Here is a 23,319-nt window from a genome sequence, read left to right as displayed (position 1 = left end):
CTACAGAGACCGGAACCATAATAACCAGTAACTACAGAGACCAGAACCACAATAACCAGTAACTACAGAAACCAGAACCATAATAACCAGTAACTACAGAGACCAGAACCACAATAACCAGTAACTACAGAGACCAGAACCACAATAACCAGTAACTACAGAGAGCGGAACCACAATAACCAGTAACTACAGAGACTAGAACCACAATAACCAGTAACTACAGAGAGCAGAACCACAATAACCAGTAACTACAGAGACCGGAACCACAATAACCAGTAACTACAGAGACCAGAACCACAATAACCAGTAACTACAGAAACCAGAACCACAATAACCAGTAACTACAGAGACCGGAACCACAATAACCAGTAACTACAGAGACCAGAACCACAATAACCAGTAACTACAGAGACCAGAACCACAATAACCAGTAACTACAGAGACCAGTATCACAATAACCAGTAACTACAGAGAGCAGAACCAAAATAACCAGTAACTACAGAGAGCAGAACCACAATAACCAGTAACTACAGAGACCGGAACCACAATAACCAGTAACTCCAGAGACCAGAATCACAATAACCAGTAACTCCAGAGACCGGAACCACAATAACCAGTAACTCCAGAGACCGGAACCACAATAACCAGTAACTCCAGAGACCGGAACCACAATAACCAGTAACTACAGAGACCGGAACCACAATAACCAGTAACTACAGAGACCGGAACCACAATAACCAGTAACTACAGAGACCGGAACCACAATAACCAGTAACTACAGAGACCAGAACCACAATAACCAGTAACTACAAAGACCAGAACCACAATAACCAGTAACTACAGAGACCAGAACCACAATAACCAGTAACTCCAGAGACCGGAACCACAATAACCAGTAACTCCAGAGACCAGAATCACAATAACCAGTAACTCCAGAGACCGGAACCACAATAACCAGTAACTCCAGAGACCGGAACCACAATAACCAGTAACTCCAGAGACCGGAACCACAATAACCAGTAACTACAGAGACCGGAACCACAATAACCAGTAACTACAGAGACCGGAACCACAATAACCAGTAACTACAGAGACCAGAACCACAATAACCAGTAACTACAAAGACCAGAACCACAATAACCAGTAACTACAGAGACCAGAACCACAATAACCAGTAACTACAAAGACCAGAACCACAATAACCAGTAACTACAGAGACCAGAACCACAATAACCAGTAACTACAAAGACCAGAACCACAATAACCAGTAACTACAGAGACCAGAACCACAATAACCAGTAACTACAGAGAGCGGAACCACAATAACCAGTAACTACAGAGACCGGAACCACAATAACCAGTAACTACAGAGACCAGAACCACAATAACCAGTAACTACAGAGAGCGGAACCACAATAACCAGTAACTACAGAGACCGGAACCACAATAACCAGTAACTACAGAGACCAGAACCACAATAACCAGTAACTACAGAGACCAGAACCACAATAACCAGTAACTACAGAGACCAGAACCACAATAACCAGTAACTACAGAGACCAGAACCACAATAACCAGTAACTACAGAGACCAGAACCACAATAACCAGTAACTACAGAGACCAGAACCACAATAACCAGTAACTACAGAGACCAGAACCACAATAACCAGTAACTACAGAGACCGGAACCATAATAACCAGTAACTACAGAGACCAGAACCACAATAACCAGTAACTACAGAAACCAGAACCATAATAACCAGTAACTACAGAGACCAGAACCACAATAACCAGTAACTACAGAGAGCGGAACCACAATAACCAGTAACTACAGAGAGCGGAACCACAATAACCAGTAACTACAGAGACTAGAACCACAATAACCAGTAACTACAGAGAGCAGAACCACAATAACCAGTAACTACAGAGACCGGAACCACAATAACCAGTAACTACAGAGACCAGAACCACAATAACCAGTAACTACAGAAACCAGAACCACAATAACCAGTAACTACAGAGACCGGAACCACAATAACCAGTAACTACAGAGACCAGAACCACAATAACCAGTAACTACAGAGACCAGAACCACAATAACCAGTAACTACAGAGACCAGTATCACAATAACCAGTAACTACAGAGAGCAGAACCAAAATAACCAGTAACTACAGAGAGCGGAACCACAATAACCAGTAACTACAGAGACCGGAACCACAATAACCAGTAACTACAGAGACCAGAACCACAATAACCAGTAACTACAGAAACCAGAACCACAATAACCAGTAACTACAGAGACCAGAACCACAATAACCAGTAACTACAGAGACCGGAACCACAATAACCAGTAACTACAGAGACCGGAACCACAATAACCAGTAACTACAGAGACCGGAACCACAATAACCAGTAACTACAGAGAGCGGAACCACAATAACCAGTAACTACAGAGAGCGGAACCACAATAACCAGTAACTACAGAGAGCGGAACCACAATAACCAGTAACTACAGAGAGCGGAACCACAATAACCAGTAACTACAGAGACCGGAACCACAATAACCAGTAACTACAGAGAGCGGAACCACAATAACCAGTAACTACAGAGAGCGGAACCACAATAACCAGTAACTACAGAGAGCGGAACCACAATAACCAGTAACTACAGAGACCGGAACCACAATAACCAGTAACTACAGAGATCGGAACCACAATAACCAGTAACTACAGAGACCAGAACCACAATAACCAGTAACTACAGAGACCAGAACCACAATAACCAGTAACTACAGAGACCAGAACCACAATAACCAGTAACTACAGAGACCAGAACCACAATAACCAGTAACTACAGAGAGCGGAACCACAATAACCAGTAACTACAGAGACCGGAACCACAATAACCAGTAACTACAGAGACCAGAACCACAATAACCAGTAACTACAGAGACCAGAACCACAATAACCAGTAACTACAGAGACCGGAACCACAATAACCAGTAACTACAGAGACCAGAACCACAATAACCAGTAACTACAGAGACCAGAACCACAATAACCAGTAACTACAGAGACCGGACCCACAATAACCAGTAACTACAGGGACCAGAACCACAATAACCAGTAACTACAGAGAGCGGAACCACAATAACCAGTAACTACAGAGAGCGGAACCACAATAACCAGTAACTACAGAGACCAGAACCACAATAACCAGTAACTACAGAGAGCGGAACCACAATAACCAGTAACTACAGAGACCGGAACCACAATAACCAGTAACTACAAAGACCAGAACCACAATAACCAGTAACTACAGAGAGCGGAACCACAATAACCAGTAACTACAGAGACCGGAACCACAATAACCAGTAACTACAGAGACCAGAACCACAATAACCAGTAACTACAGAGACCAGAACCACAATAACCAGTAACTACAGAGACCAGAACCACAATAACCAGTAACTACAGAGAGCGGAACCACAATAACCAGTAACTACAGAGACCAGAACCACAATAACCAGTAACTACAGAGACCGGAACCATAATAACCAGTAACTACAGAGACCGGAACCACAATAACCAGTAACTACAGAGACCAAAATCACAATAACCAGTAACTACAGAGAGCGGAACCACAATAACCAGTAACTACAGAGACCAGAACCACAATAACCAGTAACTACAGAGACCAGAACCACAATAACCAGTAACTACAGAGACCGGAACCACAATAACCAGTAACTACAGAGAGCGGAACCACAATAACCAGTAACTACAGAGAGCGGAACCACAATAACCAGTAACTACAGAGACCGGAACCACAATAACCAGTAACTACAGAGATCGGAACCACAATAACCAGTAACTACAGAGACCGGAACCACAATAACCAGTAACTACAGAGACCAGAACCACAATAACCAGTAACTACAGAGACCAGAACCACAATAACCAGTAACTACAGAGACCAGAACCACAATAACCAGTAACTACAGAGAGCGGAACCACAATAACCAGTAACTACAGAGACCGGAACCACAATAACCAGTAACTACAGAGACCAGAACCACAATAACCAGTAACTACAGAGACCAGAACCACAATAACCAGTAACTACAGAGACCGGAACCACAATAACCAGTAACTACAGAGACCAGAACCACAATAACCAGTAACTACAGAGACCAGAACCACAATAACCAGTAACTACAGAGACCGGACCCACAATAACCAGTAACTACAGGGACCAGAACCACAATAACCAGTAACTACAGAGACCGGAACCACAATAACCAGTAACTACAGAGAGCGGAACCACAATAACCAGTAACTACAGAGACCAGAACCACAATAACCAGTAACTACAGAGAGCGGAACCACAATAACCAGTAACTACAGAGACCGGAACCACAATAACCAGTAACTACAAAGACCAGAACCACAATAACCAGTAACTACAGAGAGCGGAACCACAATAACCAGTAACTACAGAGACCAGAACCACAATAACCAGTAACTACAGAGACCAGAACCACAATAACCAGTAACTACAGAGACCAGAACCACAATAACCAGTAACTACAGAGAGCGGAACCACAATAACCAGTAACTACAGAGACCAGAACCACAATAACCAGTAACTACAGAGACCGGAACCATAATAACCAGTAACTACAGAGACCGGAACCACAATAACCAGTAACTACAGAGACCAGAACCACAATAACCAGTAACTACAGAGACCAGAACCACAATAACCAGTAACTACAGAGACCGGAACCACAATAACCAGTAACTACAGAGAGCGGAACCACAATAACCAGTAACTACAGAGACCAGAACCACAATAACCAGTAACTACAGAGACCGGAACCATAATAACCAGTAACTACAGAGACCGGAACCACAATAACCAGTAACTACAGAGACCAGAACCACAATAACCAGTAACTACAGAGACCAGAACCACAATAACCAGTAACTACAGAGACCAGAACCACAATAACCAGTAACTACAGAGACCGGAACCCCAATAACCAGTAAGAGGGGAACAAATCAAACTACAAATAAATATTTATAATGACACATACCTCCACCTGTGGTTTCCCTGTCCGTACAGGACCTGCGATGAACTCACAGTCATGTGATCAGTCACATGGAGGAGGAGGAGCCACATGATTAGGGGCTGCACCCTTACGCTCATCTGCTGAGCTGTATATGTGTAATGTACATGTAGCTGAGCTGTATGTGTACACAGTAGAGCTGTATATGTGTAATGTACATGTAGCTGAGCTGTATGTGTACACAGTAGAGCTGTATATGTGTAATGTACATGTAGCTGAGCTGTATGTGTACACAGTAGTGCTGTATATGTGTAATGTGCATGTAGCTGAGCTGTATGTGTACACAGTAGAGCTGTATATGTGTAATGTGCATGTAGCTGAGCTGTATGTGTACACAGTAGAGCTGTATATGTGTAATGTGCATGTAGCTGAGCTGTATGTGTACACAGTAGAGCTGTATATGTGTAATGTACATGTAGCTGAGCTGTATGTGTACACAGTAGAGCTGTATATGTGTAATGTACATGTAGCTGAGCTGTATGTGTACACAGTAGAGCTGTATATGTGTAATGTGCATGTAGCTGAGCTGTATGTGTACACAGTAGAGCTGTATATGTGTAATGTGCATATAGCTGAGCTGTATGTGTACACAGTAGAGCTGTATATGTGTAATGTATATGTAGCTGAGCTGTATGTGTACACAGTAGGGCTGTATATGTGTAATCTACATGTAGCTGAGCTGTATGTGTACACAGTAAAGCTGTATATGTGTAATGTACATGTAGCTGAGCTGTATGTGTACACAGTAGAGCTGTATATGTGTAATGTACATGTAGCTGAGCTGTATGTGTACACAGTAGAGCTGTATATGTGTAATGTGCATGTAGCTGAGCTGTATGTGTACACAGTAGAGCTGTATATGTGTAATGTGCATGTAGCTGAGCTGTATGTGTACACAGTAGAGCTGTATATATGTAATGTACATGTAGCTGAGCTGTATGTGTACACAGTAGAGCTGTATATGTGTAATGTGCATGTAGCTGAGCTGTATGTGTACACAGTAGAGCTGTATATATGTAATGTACATGTAGCTGAGCTGTATGTGTACACAGTAGAGCTGTATATATGTGTAATGTGCATGTAGCTGAGCTGTATGTGTACACAGTAGGGCTGTATATGTGTAATGTGCATGTAGCTGAGCTGTATGTGTACACAGTAGAGCTGTATATGTGTAATGTACATGTAGCTGAGCTGTATGTGTGCACAGCATAGCTGTATATGTGTAATGTACATGTAGCTGAGCTGTATGTGTACACAGTAGAGCTGTATATGAGTAATGTGCATGTAGCTGAGCTGTATGTGTACACAGTAGAGCTGTATATGTGTAATGTACATGTAGCTGAGCTGTATGTGTACACAGTAGAGCTGTATATGTGTAATGTACATGTAGCTGAGCTGTATGTGTACACAGTAGTGCTGTATATGTGTAATGTGCATGTAGCTGAGCTGTATGTGTACACAGTAGTGCTGTATATATGTAATGTACTTGTATCTAAGCTGTATGTGTACACAGTAGAGCTGTATATGTGTAATGTACATGTAGCTGAGCTGTATGTGTACACAGTAGAGCTGTATATGTGTAATGTGCATGTAGCTGAGCTGTATGTGTACACAGTAGAGCTGTATATGTGTAATGTGCATGTAGCTGAGCTGTATGTGTACACAGTAGAGCTGTATATGTGTAATGTACATGTAGCTGAGCTGTATGTGTACACAGTAGAGCTGTATATGTGTAATGTGCATGTAGCTGAGCTGTATGTGTACACAGTAGAGCTGTATATGTGTAATGTACATGTAGCTGAGCTGTATGTGTACACAGTAGAGCTGTATATGTGTAATGTACATGTAGCTGAGCTGTATGTGTACACAGTAGAGCTGTATATGTGTAATGTACATGTGTTTTAGCTGTATACATGTGCTTTTTGATCACTTTCTTTTTTTGCTGGTACATAAAGTGACCAAACATCATTAATTCTGGACTTTGGTATTTATTTATTTTTTCATTTTTGGTTTCACAGATTAAATACATTGTCTATCAACCAAAATGTATCACAGAAATATAGACTTATTAAAATATAACTTTTATTACAATCATATAACAATCATATAACACACTCAGTTAACTGTGTGGATGAGCCCCTCAGTAGGTCTCCTGATACGTCTGATAAAGCATATAATAGTCCGTATCAGTCCCCACCAAACAAAATGTAGAGAAAGATAAAAATAAAGTCACAAGATGAATCAAAATGGCAGATAGTAATATATAGAATAAACTACACCGATGTGTATCTATTATACTATAGCCCCAAGTGGCTCAGTAAGGGATAAGGGTGGGACAACTGTTGGGCCTGGACCAGGGGTCTGTCACTCCCTGCAGCTAATCCTGCTCTGGGTCCTATTCCTAGGCGGAATTGTCATCCTAAAAAGGACGGTCCCGCTCTGGAACCTAGCTGTCCCTCACTATACTCACCCTGAACCTAGCTGTCCCTCACTATACTCACCCTGAACCTAGCTGTCCCTCACTATACTCACCCTGAACCTAGCTGTCCCTCACTATACTCACCCTGAACCTAGCTGTCCCTCACTATACTCACCCTGAACCTAGCTGTCCCTCACTATACTCACCCTGAACCTAGCTGTCCCTCACTATACTCACCCTGAACCTAGCTGTCCCTCACTATACTCACCCTGAACCTAGCTGTCCCTCACTATACTCACCCTGAACCTAGCTGTCCCTCACTATACTCACCCTGAACCTAGCTGTCCCTCACTATACTCACCCTGAACCTAGCTGTCCCTCACTATACTCACCCTGAACCTAGCTGTCCCTCACTATACTCACCCTGAACCTAGCTGTCCCTCACTATACTCACCCTGAACCTAGCTGTCCCTCACTATACTCACCCTGAACCTAGCTGTCCCTCACTATACTCACCCTGAACCTAGCTGTCCCTCACTATACTCACCCTGAACCTAGCTGTCCCTCACTATACTCACCCTGAACCTAGCTGTCCCTCACTATACTCACCCTGAACCTAGCTGTCCCTCACTATACTCACCCTGAACCTAGCTGTCCCTCACTATACTCACCCTGAACCTAGCTGTCCCTCACTATACTCACCCTGAACCTAGCTGTCCCTCACTATACTCACCCTGAACCTAGCTGTCCCTCACTATACTCGCCCTGAACCTAGCTGTCCCTCACTATACTCGCCCTGAACCTAGCTGTCCCTCACTATACTCGCCCTGAACCTAGCTGTCACTCACTATACTCGCCCTGAACCTAGCTGTCACTCACTATACTCGCCCTGAACCTAGCTGTCACTCACTATACTCGCCCTGAACCTAGCTGTCACTCACTATACTCGCCCTGAACCTAGCTGTCACTCACTATACTCACCCTGCTGTATACTGACTGACTTACCAGGAATGATACTGACTGACTAGCGGGGCCTATCCCTACGGCTCGGTGTTCCTATAATTAGAATCAGTGTAAATACGGTATACTAAGAGTCTACGCACTTTCCTGTAGTATTCCCGTGGTATACGCTGCTTGGTATAAACACAATTACTTTCTATCAAAGTCGTAGGGGGTTTGTATTGCTCCTCATCTCATACATCTCTATCATTCCATGCAGCATCCATCAGCGATACATTGGCGACCACATTCATGTACGGTATATAGATAATAATAGGATCTGGACAAAAATGTGCAAAGATGATATATACTACAGTATTGATTGAATATACTGGAATATTAAGATGTATGTATATCCAGATATTTACATTTCTTGCAGTAAGCAGAGAAAATAGATGGTCTGCTGTGTGTGTGATGCTCCATACAGAGTCTAGGGGAACACGTGCAGTGAATGTATATACTAAAATATACTAAGAAGGTGCTTAGGGGTTCTATATATATATATATATATATATATATATATATATATATAAGGGATCGACCAATTATCGGTATGGCCAATATTATCGGCCGATAATCACGATTTTGGGGATTATCGGTATCAGCAATTACCTTGCCGATAAGCCGATAATGCCCCGCCCTCCCCACCGCGACCGCCCCCCCTGACCCGCCGCACCGCGACCGCCCCCCGCACCGCGACCGCCTCCCCCACCGTACCGCGTCGCACCCCCTACCGTAGTGCTGGGCGGTATACCGGTATGGATTTTTGCCCATACCGCTATACCGGTCGGGCCTCTCCCCCACCCTCCGAGTCAATAAAAAAAATGTTTACTTACCCGTAATGGGGGTGGTCCGGGCCATCCATCGTTCCTGTAGTGTCCGGGGGCATTCCTGGTGGAGGGTGAACCGGTCCGGGCTGTCCTTCTTCTCCCAAGGTCTTCTTCTCCACTCCGGGCAGGCTCCGGCCTAGTACGCTGCATAGACGCAGCTACGCCTTGATGTCAGGTGCGTCGCTGCGCAGCGGCGTCTATGCAGCGTACTAGGCCAGAGCCTGCCCGGAGTGGAGAAGATGACCGCCGGAGAAGAAGGACAGCTCGGACCGGTTCACCCTCCACCCGGAATGCCCCCGGACACTACAGGAAGGAAGGATGGCCCGGACCACCGTGACAGGTAGGGGGGAGAGAAGCGGGTGGCAACGGCGGCCTATGGCACCGCAAAACCCATTGCAGTGCATTGATTTAAAGCGCCCGCTTTAAATCAATGACCTGCAGCGGTGTCGCGGAGGGATAAATAGCCGATAAGTTATCGGCTATCGGCCCTAACCTCCACCGATTATCGGTATCGGCCCTAAAAAAACGATATCGGTCGATCCCTAATATATGCACAGTAGTCCCTCAAGTTACAATATTAATTGGTTCCAGGATGACCATTGTATGTTGAGACCATTGTATGTTGAGACCATAACTCTATGGAAACCTGGTAATTGGTTCTGAAGCCTCCAAAATGTCATCTAAAAATAGGAAAAAGTGAGGATTAAAGAAAAATAAGTAGATAACTAATAGAGATAAAGCAAATCCTTACATATAAAAGTAATAAAGATCTGCTGGGAGCTGTAAATTACTGTCTACTCCAGTGTTTTCCAACCAGGGTGGCTCCAGCTGTTGCAAAACTACAACTCCCAGCATGCCCGGACAGCCGAAGGCTGTCCGGGCATGCTGGGAGTTGTAGTTTTGCAACAGCTGGAGCCACCCTGGTTGGGAAGCACTGGTCTATGTAGAGGACAGGAGTTTCTTCAGGGTCCTGTACAGTACACTCAATGTCCTAAAAAAGTAAAATGGAGTCGCCCTCACCTGGTGTCCAAAGGAGCAGCTAACCCTAGTACAGGTAAAGAGTACAGAACATGTAGGGGGCGCTACCACCCAGCCAGTCAGTGCATGCACTTTAGGAATACAGGGATTTTACTAGTGAATCTCCATTCTGTTTGTTCGGTTCTTCCAGCCATTGACATGGATTCCATAGCATTGTATGTTGAGTCTGGTTTAAAGTTACATTGATCCAGAAAAGACCATTGTATGTTGAAACTATTGTATGTTGAGGGATCACTGTATATATATATATATATATATATATATATATATATAGATATATCTCAAGAGGTTATATTGTCTTACATCTGACAAACAAGTTGACAAGGTAAGATGTCTGCTGGGTTGTATCCATAAATAAAGATATTATCATCCATATATGGGCTCCAAAGTTATAGGGCCCAGCACATACAGCAGACAGGATTCACTGTAACACGTACGTTACAGCCACAAATAGCGCAGGAGCAAAACTGCAGACCGACTATAGCAGACCACATGAATGCGGCATGCACACAACTAGAGATGTGTTTACTAGAGATGAGCGAACTTACAGTAAATTCGATTCGTCACGAACTTCTCGGCTCGGCAGTTGATGACTTATCCTGCATAAATTAGTTCAGCTTTCAGGTGCTCCGGTGGGCTGGAAAAGGTGGATACAGTCCTAGGAAAGAGTCTCCTAGGACTGTATCCACCTTTTCCAGCCCACCGGAGCACCGGAAAGCTGAACTCATTTATGCAGGAAAAGTCAGCAACCGCCGAGCCGAGAAGTTCGTGACGAATCGAATTTACTGTAAGTTCGCTCATCTCTAGTGTTTACCTCTGCCAACAGGATTTTTCATAAGGACATTATACAGAAAGATAACAATACTGCACAGTGTACCCATAACCATCCAGATCCACAATGCAGTAAGGGGTATATAGACTTAAAGCGTATACTTGTGGCGGCCAATCGAGATGGGATCTCTGCAAAGGGGAACGCCGAGGGTTTGAGCCTTAAAGGGGTACTCTGGTGGAAAACTTTTTTTTTTTTTAAATAAACTAGTGCCAGAAAGTTAAACAAATTTGTAAATTACTGTACACATACAGCTCAACTACATGCACATTACACACAGCTCTACTGTGTACACATACAGCTCAGCTACATGTACATTACACATATACAGCTCTACTGTGTACACATACAGCTCAGCTACATGTACATTACACATATACAGCTCTACTGTGTACACATACAGCTCAGCTACATGCACATTACACACAGCTCTACTGTGTACACATACAGCTCAGCTACATGTACATTACACATATACAGCTCTACTGTGTACACATACAGCTCAGCTACATGTACATTACACATATACAGCTCTACTGTGTACACATACAGCTCAGCTACATGCACATTACACACAGCTCTACTGTGTACACATACAGCTCAGCTACATGTACATTACACATATACAGCTCTACTGTGTACACATACAGCTCAGCTACATGTACATTACACATATACAGCTCTACTGTGTACACATACAGCTCAGCTACATGCACATTACACACAGCTCTACTGTGTACACATACAGCTCAGCTACATGTACATTACACATATACAGCTCTACTGTGTACACATACAGCTCAGCTACATGCACATTACACACAGCTCTACTGTGTACACATACAGCTCAGCTACATGTACATTACACATATACAGCTCTACTGTGTACACATACAGCTCAGCTACATGCACATTACACATATACAGCTCTACTGTGTACACATACAGCTCAGCTACATGCACATTACACATATACAGCTCAGCTACATGTACATTACACATATACAGCTCTACTGTGTACACATACAGCTCAGCTACATGTACATTACACATATACAGCTCTACTGTGTACACATACAGCTCAGCTACATGTACATTACACATATACAGCTCTACTGTGTACACATACAGCTCAGCTACATGTACATTACACACATACAGCTCTACTGTGGACACATACAGCTCAGCTACATGTACATTACACATATACAGCTCTACTGTGTACACATACAGCTCAACTACATGCACATTACACACAGCTCTACTGTGTACACATACAGCTCAGCTACATGTACATTACACATATACAGCCCTACTGTGTACACATACAGCTCAGCTACATGTACATTACACACATACAGCTCTACTGTGGACACATACAGCTCAGCTACATGTACATTACACATATACAGCTCTACTGTGTACACATACAGCTCAACTACATGCACATTACACACAGCTCTACTGTGTACACATACAGCTCAGCTACATGTACATTACACATATACAGCTCTACTGTGTACACATACAGCTCAGCTACATGCACATTACACATATACAGCTCTACTGTGTACACATACAGCTCAGCTACATGCACATTACACATATACAGCTCTACTGTGTACACATACAGCTCAGCTACATGCACATTACACATATACAGCTCTACTGTGTACACATACAGCTCAGCTACATGTACATTACACATATACAGCACTACTGTGTACACATACAGCTCAGCTACATGTACATTACACATATACAGCTCTACTGTGTACACATACAGCTCAGCTACATGCACATTACACATATACAGCTCTACTGTGTACACATACAGCTCAGCTACATGTACATTACACATACAGCTCTACTGTGTACACATACAGCTCAGCTACATGTACATTACACATATACAGCTCTACTGTGTACACATACAGCTCAGCTACATGTACATTACACATATACAGCTCTACTGTGTACATATACAGCTCAGCTACATGTACATTACACATATACAGCACTACTGTGTACACATACAGCTCAGCTACATGTACATTACACATATACAGCTCTACTGTGTACACATACAGCTCAGCTACATGTACATTACACATATACAGCTCTACTGTGTACACACAGCTCAGCTACATGTACATTACACATATACAGCTCTACTGTGTACACATACAGCTCAGCTACATGTACATTACACATATACAGCTCTACTGTGTACACATACAGCTCAGCTACATGTACATTACACATATACAGCTCTACTGTGTACACATACAGCTCAGCTACATGTACATTACACATATACAGCTCTACTGTGTACACATACAGCTCAGCTACATGTACATTACACATATACAGCTCTACTGTGTACACATACAGCTCAGCTACATGCACATTACACACAGCTCTGCTGCAGACATATATAACACACACATACACAGCTCTGCACCACGCACATCACACACACACAGCTCTGCTGCATACACATAACTTCAGCTCATCCAGCAGCGATCACAACCAGCACAGCAGAGTCCTGCATACACTGAGCAGATGAGCCTAGAGCAGCAGCCCCTGATCATGTGACTCCTCCTCCTCCATGTGACTGATCACATGACGGTGACATCATCGCAGGTCCTGTAAAAACAAAGCAACCACAAGTAGAGGTATGTGTGTGTATAAATATATATTATTGCAGTATATGTGGTTTGGGGTTTTCCCCTCTTACTGGTTATTGTGGTTCCGTTCTCAGTATTTAGTGGTTATTTTGTTTCTGCAAATTTTTTTTGCATTGCCAGGAAGGGGTTAAAAAATTACTGACAAAGACCCTTCATACTGTGATCTGCTGAATTCTTCTATAATACAATCTATTCGGCCATATCTTTGGCAGATCTAGGCAGGTCTAGGATCCTTCACTAGGCCCCAGGTTGCCCTGGTAACCCATTGGCTCCATGTGACCATTATCTTATTCCTGGCCATTGCAGCGGGATGTTATCTGTACATTACAGCCGCCATCATCTACTGATACCATGGACACCTCTCCTGCCACATAACTGTATGTCTTCATGTGGGAAGATAGTCCGAACTACAGCGTATAGTTACATCATGGTGCGGGAAGGGGTTAAGATCTTCACTATGATCTATCTGCTCCCAACCTGACCGTCCCTTATATCCTCCCCCCTTTACCTGCCCCCCAAACCGGCCTTCACTGTTTACCTAGAAACACCTCCCCCCACCAAACACCCTTCTAGACTGTATGGAGATACTGATCATGTGGTGTCCACCATCTTATCTCTCCTAAGTCCTAAGATCGTGTTTATATGGGATTTTACACTTTATCCTCTTCTTCCCTTCAGGTTCCTCCAACCCAGGATCCTCTGCTGATATCTTCTATATAAGAAAAGTTTCCTGATCAACCATGGAGAGGGACAGGAACAAGATGGCCGACAGGATAATAGACCTCACCCTAGAGATACTCTTCCGGCTTACTGGAGAGGTGAGGGATTCTGGGAGTGATGTCACATGACCTCATTCTTATCTATGTAATAACAGATGGATATGACTGGAGAGGTGAGGGATTCTGGGAGTGCTGTCACATGACCTCATTCTTATCTATATAATAACAGATGGATATGACTGGAGAGGTGAGGGATTCTGGGAGTGATGTCACATGACCTCATTCTTATCTATATAATTACAGATGGATATGACTGGAGAGGTGAGGGATTCTGGGAGTGATGTCACATGACCTCATTCTTATCTATATAATAACAGATGGATATGACTGGAGAGGTGAGGGATTCTGGGAGTGATGTCACATGACCTCATTCTTATCTATAATAACAAATGGATATGACTGGAGAGGTGAGGGATTCTGGGAGTGATGTCACATGACCTCATTCTTATCTATGTAATAACAGATGGATATGACTGGAGATGTGAGGGATTCTGGGAATGATGTCACATGACCTCATTCTTATCTATAATAACAGATGGATATGACTGGAGAGGTGAGGGATTCTGGGAGTGATGTCACATGACCTCATTCTTATCTATGTAATAACAGATGGATATGACTGGAGAGGTGAGGGATTCTGGGAGTGATGTCACATGACCTCATTCTTATCTATATAATAACAGATGGATATGACTGGAGAGGTGAGGGATTCTGGGAGTGATGTCACATGACCTCATTCTTATCTATAATAACAAATGGATATGACTGGAGAGGTGAGGGATTCTGGGAGTGATGTCACATGACCTCATTCTTATCTATGTAATAACAGATGGATATGACTGGAGAGGTGAGGGATTCTGGGAGTGATGTCACATGACCTCATTCTTATCTATGTAATAACAGATGGATATGACTGGAGATGTGAGGGATTCTGGGAATGATGTCACATGACCTCATTCTTATCTATGTAATAACAGATGGATATGACTGGAGAGGTGAGGGATTCTGGGAGTGATGTCACATGACCTCATTTTTATCTATGTAATAACAGATGGATATGACTGGAGAGGTGAGGGATTCTGGGAGTGATGTCACATGACCTCATTCTTATCTATGTAATACAGTGGTCCCTCAACATACGATGGTAATTCGTTCCAAACGAGCCATCGTTTGTCGAATCCATGGTATGTTGAGGGATTCGTGCAATGTAAAGTATAGGAAGCTGTACTCACCTGTCCCCGCCGCTCGCGATGGTGTCCCCGCCGCTCCCGATGGTGACCCCGGGCCTCCGCTGGGCTCTCCGCTGTCTTCTCAGGTCCTCCGCTGTCTTCTCCGGTCCTCCGCTGTCTTCTCCGGTCCTCCGCTGTCTTCTCCGGTCCTCTGCTGTCTTCTCCGGTCCTCCGATGTCTTCCGCAAAGGCCTTACTGGGCCTGCGTAGCGACGTCATTACGCCGCTGCGTACACCATTCCTATTGGATGACGTGCGCAGCAGCGTATTGACGTCATCGGAGAGGGCAGAGAAGACACCGGAAGACCAGCGCTGGACCCGGAGGGCACCCCGGAGCATCGTGGAGGGGTAAGTAATACCTACCGCACCACACGGGGAACATTAAGCTGCTATCCGGCAGCAGCTTAAGCATTTTGCGCTGCCGGATAGCACTTAATGCGATGGCCCCGACATAAAAAAGCATCGTATGTCGATGCTGATATCGAAATGCAATGGCCTCTGAGATCATATGTCGGGGCCATGGTAGGTCGGGGGGTCACTGTAGATGGATATAACTGGAGAGGTGAGGGATTCTGGGAGTGATGTCACATGACTTCATTCTTATCTATGTAATAATAGATGGATATGACTGGAGAGGTGAGGGATTCTGGGAGTGATGTCACATGACCTCATTCTTATCTATGTAATTACAGATGGATATGACTGGAGAGGTGCGGGATTCTGGGAGTGATGTCACATTACCTCATTCTTATCTATGTAATAACAGATGGATATGACTGGAGAGGTGAGGGATTCTGGGAGTGATGTCACATGACCTTATTCTTATCTATGTAATAACAGATGGATATGACTGGAGAGGTGAGGGATTCTGGGAGTGATGTCACATGACCTCATTTTTATCTATGTAATAACAGATGGATATGACTGGAGAGGTGAGGGATTCTGGGAATGTATGTAGTGATATTTATGTGTCTCTCCATACACAGGATTACACAGTAGTGAAGAAGTCCTCTAGTGGGCGCTGTCGGGCCCCTGTGTGTAAAGGACGGGGAAGAACCCTAAGGCCAATCCTGGGGCCCCCACCTCACTCCCTGATACATGAGGAAATGGAGGAACAGAAGATCCGAGAACTGATCAACAAGATGATGGAGCTGCTGACTGGAGAGGTGACACTGCTGGGACATTATATAGTAATGGAGGAGTCTGGTGATGACTGGAGAGGTGACACTGCTGGGAATGCTGGGACATTATACAGTAATGGAGGGTCTGGTGATGACTGGAGAGGTGACACTGCTGGGACATTATATAGTAATGGAGGAGTCTGGTGATGACTGGAGAGGTGACACTGCTGGGAATGCTGGGACATTATACAGTAATGGAGGGGTCTGGTGCTGACTGGAGAGGTGACCCTGCTGGGAATGCTGGGACATTATACAGTAATGGAGGGGTCTGGTGCTGACTGGAGAGGTGACCCTGCTGGGAATGCTGGGACATTATACAGTAATGGAGGGGTCTGGTGATGACTGGAGAGGTGACACTGCTGGGAATGCTGGGACATTATACAGTAATGGAGGGGTCTGGTGATGACTGGAGAGGTGACACTGCTGGGACATTATACAGTAATGGAGGGGTCTGGTGATGACTGGAGAGGTGACACTGCTGGGACATTATACAGTAATGGAGGGGTCTGGTGATGACTGGAGAGGTGACACTGCTGGGACATTATACAGTAATGGAGGGGTCTGGTGATGACTGGAGAGGTGACACTGCTGGGAATGCTGGGACATTATACAGTAATGGAGGGGTCTGGTGATGACCGGAGAGGTGACACTGCTGGGAATGCTGGGACATTATACAGTAATGGAGGGGTCTGGTGATGACTGGAGAGGTGACACTGCTGGGAATGCTGGGACATTATACAGTAATGGAGGGGTCTGGTGATGACTGGAGAGGTGACCCTGCTGGGAATACTGGGACATTATACAATAATGGAGGGGTCTGGTGATGACTGGAGAGGTGACTGCTGGGAATGCTGGGACATTATACAGTAATGGAGGGGTCTGGTGATGACTGGAGAGGTGACACTGCTGGGACATTATACAGTAATGGAGGGGTCTGGTGATGACTGGAGAGGTGACACTGCTGGGACATTATACAGTAATGGAGGGGTCTGGTGATGACTGGAGAGGTGACACTGCTGGGAATGCTGGGACATTATACAGTAATGGAGGGGTCTGGTGGTGACTGGAGAGGTGACACTGCTGGGAATGCTGGGACATTATACAGTAATGGAGGGGTCTGGTGATGACTGGAGAGGTGACACTGCTGGGAATGCTGGGACATTATACGGTAATGGAGGGGTCTGGTGATGACTGGAGAGGTGACACTGCTGGGAATGCTGGGACATTATACAGTAATGGAGGGGTCGGGTGATGACTGGAGAGGTGACACTGCTGGGAATGCTGGGACATTATACAGTAATGGAGGGGTCTGGTGATGACTGGAGAGGTGACACTGCTGGGACATTATACAGTAATGGAGGGGTCTGGTGGTGACTGGAGAGGTGACACTGCTGGGAATGCTGGGACATTATACAGTAATGGAGGGGTCTGGTGATGACTGGAGAGGTGACACTGCTGGGAATGCTGGGACATTATACAGTAATGGAGGGGTCTGGTGATGACTGGAGAGGTGACACTGCTGGGACATTATACAGTAATGGAGGGGTCTGGTGATGACTGGAGAGGTGACACTGCTGGGAATGCTGGGACATTATACAGTAATGGAGGGGTCGGGGTGATGACTGGAGAGGTGACACTGCTGGAAATGATGGGACATTATACAGTAATGGAGGGGTCTGGTGATGACTGGAGAGGTGACACTGCTGGGACATTATACAGTAATGGAGGGGTCTGGTGATGACTGGAGAGGTGACACTGCTGGGAATGCTGGGACATTATACAGTAATGGAGGGGTCTGGTGATGTCTGGAGAGGTGACACTGCTGGGGCATTATACAGTAATGGAGGGGTCTGGTGATGACTGGAGAGGTGACACTGCTGGGAATGCTGGGACATTATACAGTAATGGAGGGGTCTGGTGATGACTGGAGAGGTGACACTGCTGGGAATGCTGGGACATTATACAGTAATGGAGGGGTCTGGTGATGACTGGAGAGGTGACACTGCTGGGAATGCTGGGACATTATACAGTAATGGAGGGGTCTGGTGGTGACTGGAGAGGTGACACTGCTGGGAATGCTGGGACATTATACAGTAATGGAGGGGTCTGGTAATGACTGGAGAGGTGACACTGCTGGGAATGCTGGGACATTATACAGTAATGGAGGGGTCTGGTGATGACTGGAGAGGTGACACTGCTGGGAATGCTGGGACATTATACAGTAACACCACTGGAGGGGTCGGGGTGATGACTGTATCATTGTGTGTCAGGTTCCTATAAGGTGTCAGGACGTGGCGGTCTATTTCTCCATGGAGGAGTGGGAGTATGTAGAAGGACACAAGGATCAGTACAAGGATCAGGTGATGATGGAGGATCAGCAGCCCCTCACATCAGCAGGTAATAGACATGACTATATACACACGTCCTCTCATTATTTGTATGTAAAGAATGAATTCAGTCTCTGTATGTGTTCCCTACAGTCAGATCCAGTAAGAGAACAGCAGCAGAGAGGTGTCCCCGTCCTCTTCTTCCACAGGATCAGGATCAGGTAGATGGAGATATTCCCTATGATCTGTAGAAGGGCTGTGAAGCTCTTGTGTTCAGTCTTGTTTTATCCTACAGTATTATATGCTTTATACTTGTGGAATGAGAAAGGTGGAGATGACAGGATAAAGCCGACCATAGACATTACATGTTGTCTGGATCTTCTCACAGTTTTCTGGCTATGGAGACTGCTGGTTGGAATAAGGAACCAACAGGTTGGATTTATACCCATCTGATCCTTTATTTCCCCCGAGACAAACCCCAGAGGTGTCTGGCAGGAGCTGATCTCCTCCACTGACACAACCTGAAGCCTGTCTAGCCATGGGGGATATACATGTGTATGAGGGTCCTGAGGTTATTAATCCATCATCTAATATCTATGTTCAGCTTCTAGGAGACCTGCAGCTATGGGGCTCAGATAATTCCTCCTGTCATTTTTGTTTCTAATTATAATTAATGATCATTTCTGCTCATATGAAACATTTCAGGTGACTTCTATTATCTGGATCTGACTTTTACAATATTTCTTTCACATCTTATGAATCAGGGGGAAGATCTGATTTATATTAATGCTCCAGACATAAAGGAAGAAGAAGAGACAGATGTGAGCGGTGATGAGCAGTATAAGGAGGACATTGCTACAGGGAAATATCTGATCTATATTAATGCTACAGACATAAAGGAAGAAGAAGAGACAGATGTGAGCGGTGATGAGCAGTATAAAGAGGACATTCCTACAGGGAAATATCTGAACTATATTAATGCTACAGACATAAAGGAAGAAGAAGAGACATATGTGAGTGGTGATGAGCAGTATAAGGAGGACATTTCTACAGGTCACCGCTCAGGTGAGTAGTGACCACTAAATGCAGAGAAGAGTCACATATTGTACTCCGTCACCTCCTACAACAATTGTGCGTTGAATGTTTTAATTTAAAATGCACATTAAATATAGATGAACATGTGACCTGTATATAGGTGATAAGACATAATGTGCATTAATAATATGGATGTGAAATACAGCTGGAATCTGGACATAGAGTATATGAGTGCGGTGCTGCCTGCTGCTTCCGTTTCCCATCTCTATAGACAGAGGAGGAATATTTCTTCTTTATCTCTGGATCCTAAGGTGCAGGGACAATGCGATGGGGACTTCTGGGGACTGGTTATCACTGATGATGGAGTTTACCAGGGTATTAGGACGTTTGTTTACTTCCGATATTGTTAGGGTGTTAACCCCTTTCTGTGCTCAGGCGTTAAAGGGGTATTCCGCCCCTAGACATCTTATCCCCTATCCAAAGGATAGGGGATAAGATGTCAGATCACCGTGGTCCCGCTGCTGGGGAGCCCTGGGATCCCCGCTGCGGCACCGCGCTATCATTACAGCACAGAGCAAGTTCGCTCTGCGCGTAATGATGGGCGGTACAGGGGCCGGAGCATCGTTATGTCACGGCTCCGCCCCTCGTGATGTCACAACCCGCCCCTTTCAATACAAGTCTATGGGAGGGGGCGTGGCGGTCGTCACGCCCCCTCCCATAGACTTGCATTAAGGGGACGGGCCGTGATGTCACGAGGGGTGGAGCCATGACGTCACGCTGCTCCGGCCCCTGTATCGCCCGTCATTACGCACAGAGCGAACTCGCTCTGTGCTGTAATGATAGTGGGGTGCCGCAGCGGGGATCCCGGGGGTCCCCAGCAGCGGGACCCCGGCGATCTGACATCTTATCCCCTATCCTTTGGATAGGGGATAAAATGTCTAGGGGCGGAATACCCCTTTAACATCTCATCAAACCAGTCTCCACTTTTTATAAAACTATTTTGTCCCTAGAGGACTTAGCACTTCATTCTTCTTTCCTAAAAATAGAAAGGGGCCGCTGTCTTTCTGGAGGATTTCCATGCGAGAGCATGGCCGCCACGTGGCGATCAAAGGTCATTAGTGCCATAGATCAACTTATTCAAGCTTAAAGGGGTACTCCGGTGGAAACCTTTTTTTTTTTTTTTAAATCATCTGGTGCCAGAAAGTTAAACAGATTTGTAAATTACTTCTATAAAAAAAATCTTAATCCTTACAGTACTTATCAGCAGCTGTATACTACAGTGGAAATGCTTTTCTTTTTGGATTTATCTTCTGTTACGACCACAGTGCTCTCTGCTGTCCATTTTAGGAACTGTCCAAAGCAGGAAAAAAAAATCCACATAGCAAACATATGCTGCTCTGGAAAGTTCCTCAAATGGACAGCAGAGGTCAGTAGAGAGCACTGTGGTCGTGACAGAAGAGAAATCCAAAAAGAAAAGCATTTCCCTAAAAAGTACTGGCAGGATAAAGATTTTTAATTGGTCATTTACAAATCTGTTTATCTTTCTGGCACCAGTTGATTAAAAAATAAAAATGTTTCCACCGGAGTACCCCTTTAATGGGGTTTTCCAGGAATAGAAAATTAGAGCTAATTTCTTTCAAAAATCGCTCCCTGTCTGTCTCCAGGTTGGGTGTGGTATTACAACTTGGCTCAATACACTTCAATGGAACTGAGCTGCAAAACCACACCCAAACTGGAGACAGATGGGGAGCGTTTAAAAAAAAAAAAGAAATTAGCTCTGTTTTTCTCTTCCTGGATAACCCCTTTATTGGTTACATAGAGCATATCTCATCCCTCAAAAGCTTGTCGGCATAAGGCTTCTTGCCACTGACACATGCACCAGGTGCAGTCAAACCAACGGGACCCTATAGCATATGATCTGGCAGTGCCCTTTGTTGCAGACTTACTGGCTACATGTTCACACTTTCCTGAACCCTGAAATGCAATCCCTAATATTTCTGCCCCACTTAAAGGGGTACTCCGGTGGAATTTTTTTTTTTTATCAACTGGTGCCAGAAAGTTAAACAGATTTGTAAATTACTTCTATTAAAAAAATCTAAATTTTTCCAGTACTTATTAGCTGCTGAATACTACAGAGGAATTTTTTTTATTTTCAGCAGAGAGCACTGTCCTCGTGATGTCACCAGAGAGCTCTGTGTTCCAAAAAGAAAATAATTTCCTCTGTAGTATTCAACAGCTAATAAGTACTGGAAGGATTAAAGGGGTATTCCAGGAAAAAACTTTTTTTTTTTATATATCAACTGGCTCCAGAAAGTTAAACAGATTTGTAAATTACTTCTATTAAATAATCTTAATCCTTTCAGTACTTATGAGCTTCTGAAGTTAAGGTTGTTCTTTTCTGTCTAACTCCTCTCTGATGACACCTGTCTCGGGAAACGCCCAGTTTAGAAGCAAATCCCCATAGCAAACCTCTTCTAAACTGGGCGGTTCCCGAGACACGTGTCATCAGAGAGGATTGAGCCAGAAAAGAACAACCTTAACTTCAGAAGCTCATAAGTACTGAAAGGATTAAGATTTTTTAATAGAAGTAATTTACAAATCTGTTTAACTTTCTGGAGCCAGTTGATATATATATATAAAAAAGTTTTTTTCCTGGAATACCCCTTTAAGATTTTTTAATAGAAGTAATTTACAAATCTGTTTAACTTTCTGGCACCAGTTGATTAAAAAAATGTTTTTCCCATTGGAGTACCCCTTTAATAGTCTGCTGGGTATCATTGAGGCTCTTATCCCAACCCAATACGGACGTCGAATCTATAGACCAGTGTTTC

The 23,319-nt window shown here is 44.4% G+C and overlaps 1 protein-coding gene and 1 pseudogene across 1 annotated transcript in view; one reads left to right on the top strand and one right to left on the bottom strand.

The window, feature by feature from the left end:
- Positions 1–5,147, bottom strand: part of LOC130296931 (gastrula zinc finger protein XlCGF26.1-like) — a 28,081-nt gene extending 22,934 nt beyond the window's left edge. Inside the window, exon 1 of the mRNA XM_056549000.1 lies at positions 5,101–5,147. The gene's annotated coding sequence lies outside the window, so the exon portion shown is untranslated. The remainder of the gene's footprint in view (positions 1–5,100) is intronic.
- An 8,827-nt stretch (positions 5,148–13,974) lies between these two features.
- LOC130297364 (zinc finger protein ZFP2-like) overlaps positions 13,975–23,319 on the top strand; it is a 322,941-nt pseudogene continuing 313,596 nt past the window's right edge.

This window comes from Hyla sarda, chromosome 1, assembly GCF_029499605.1.
Source record: "Hyla sarda isolate aHylSar1 chromosome 1, aHylSar1.hap1, whole genome shotgun sequence".
Lineage (NCBI taxonomy): Eukaryota > Metazoa > Chordata > Amphibia > Anura > Hylidae > Hyla > Hyla sarda.
This window is presented reverse-complemented; position numbering and strand designations above follow the sequence as displayed.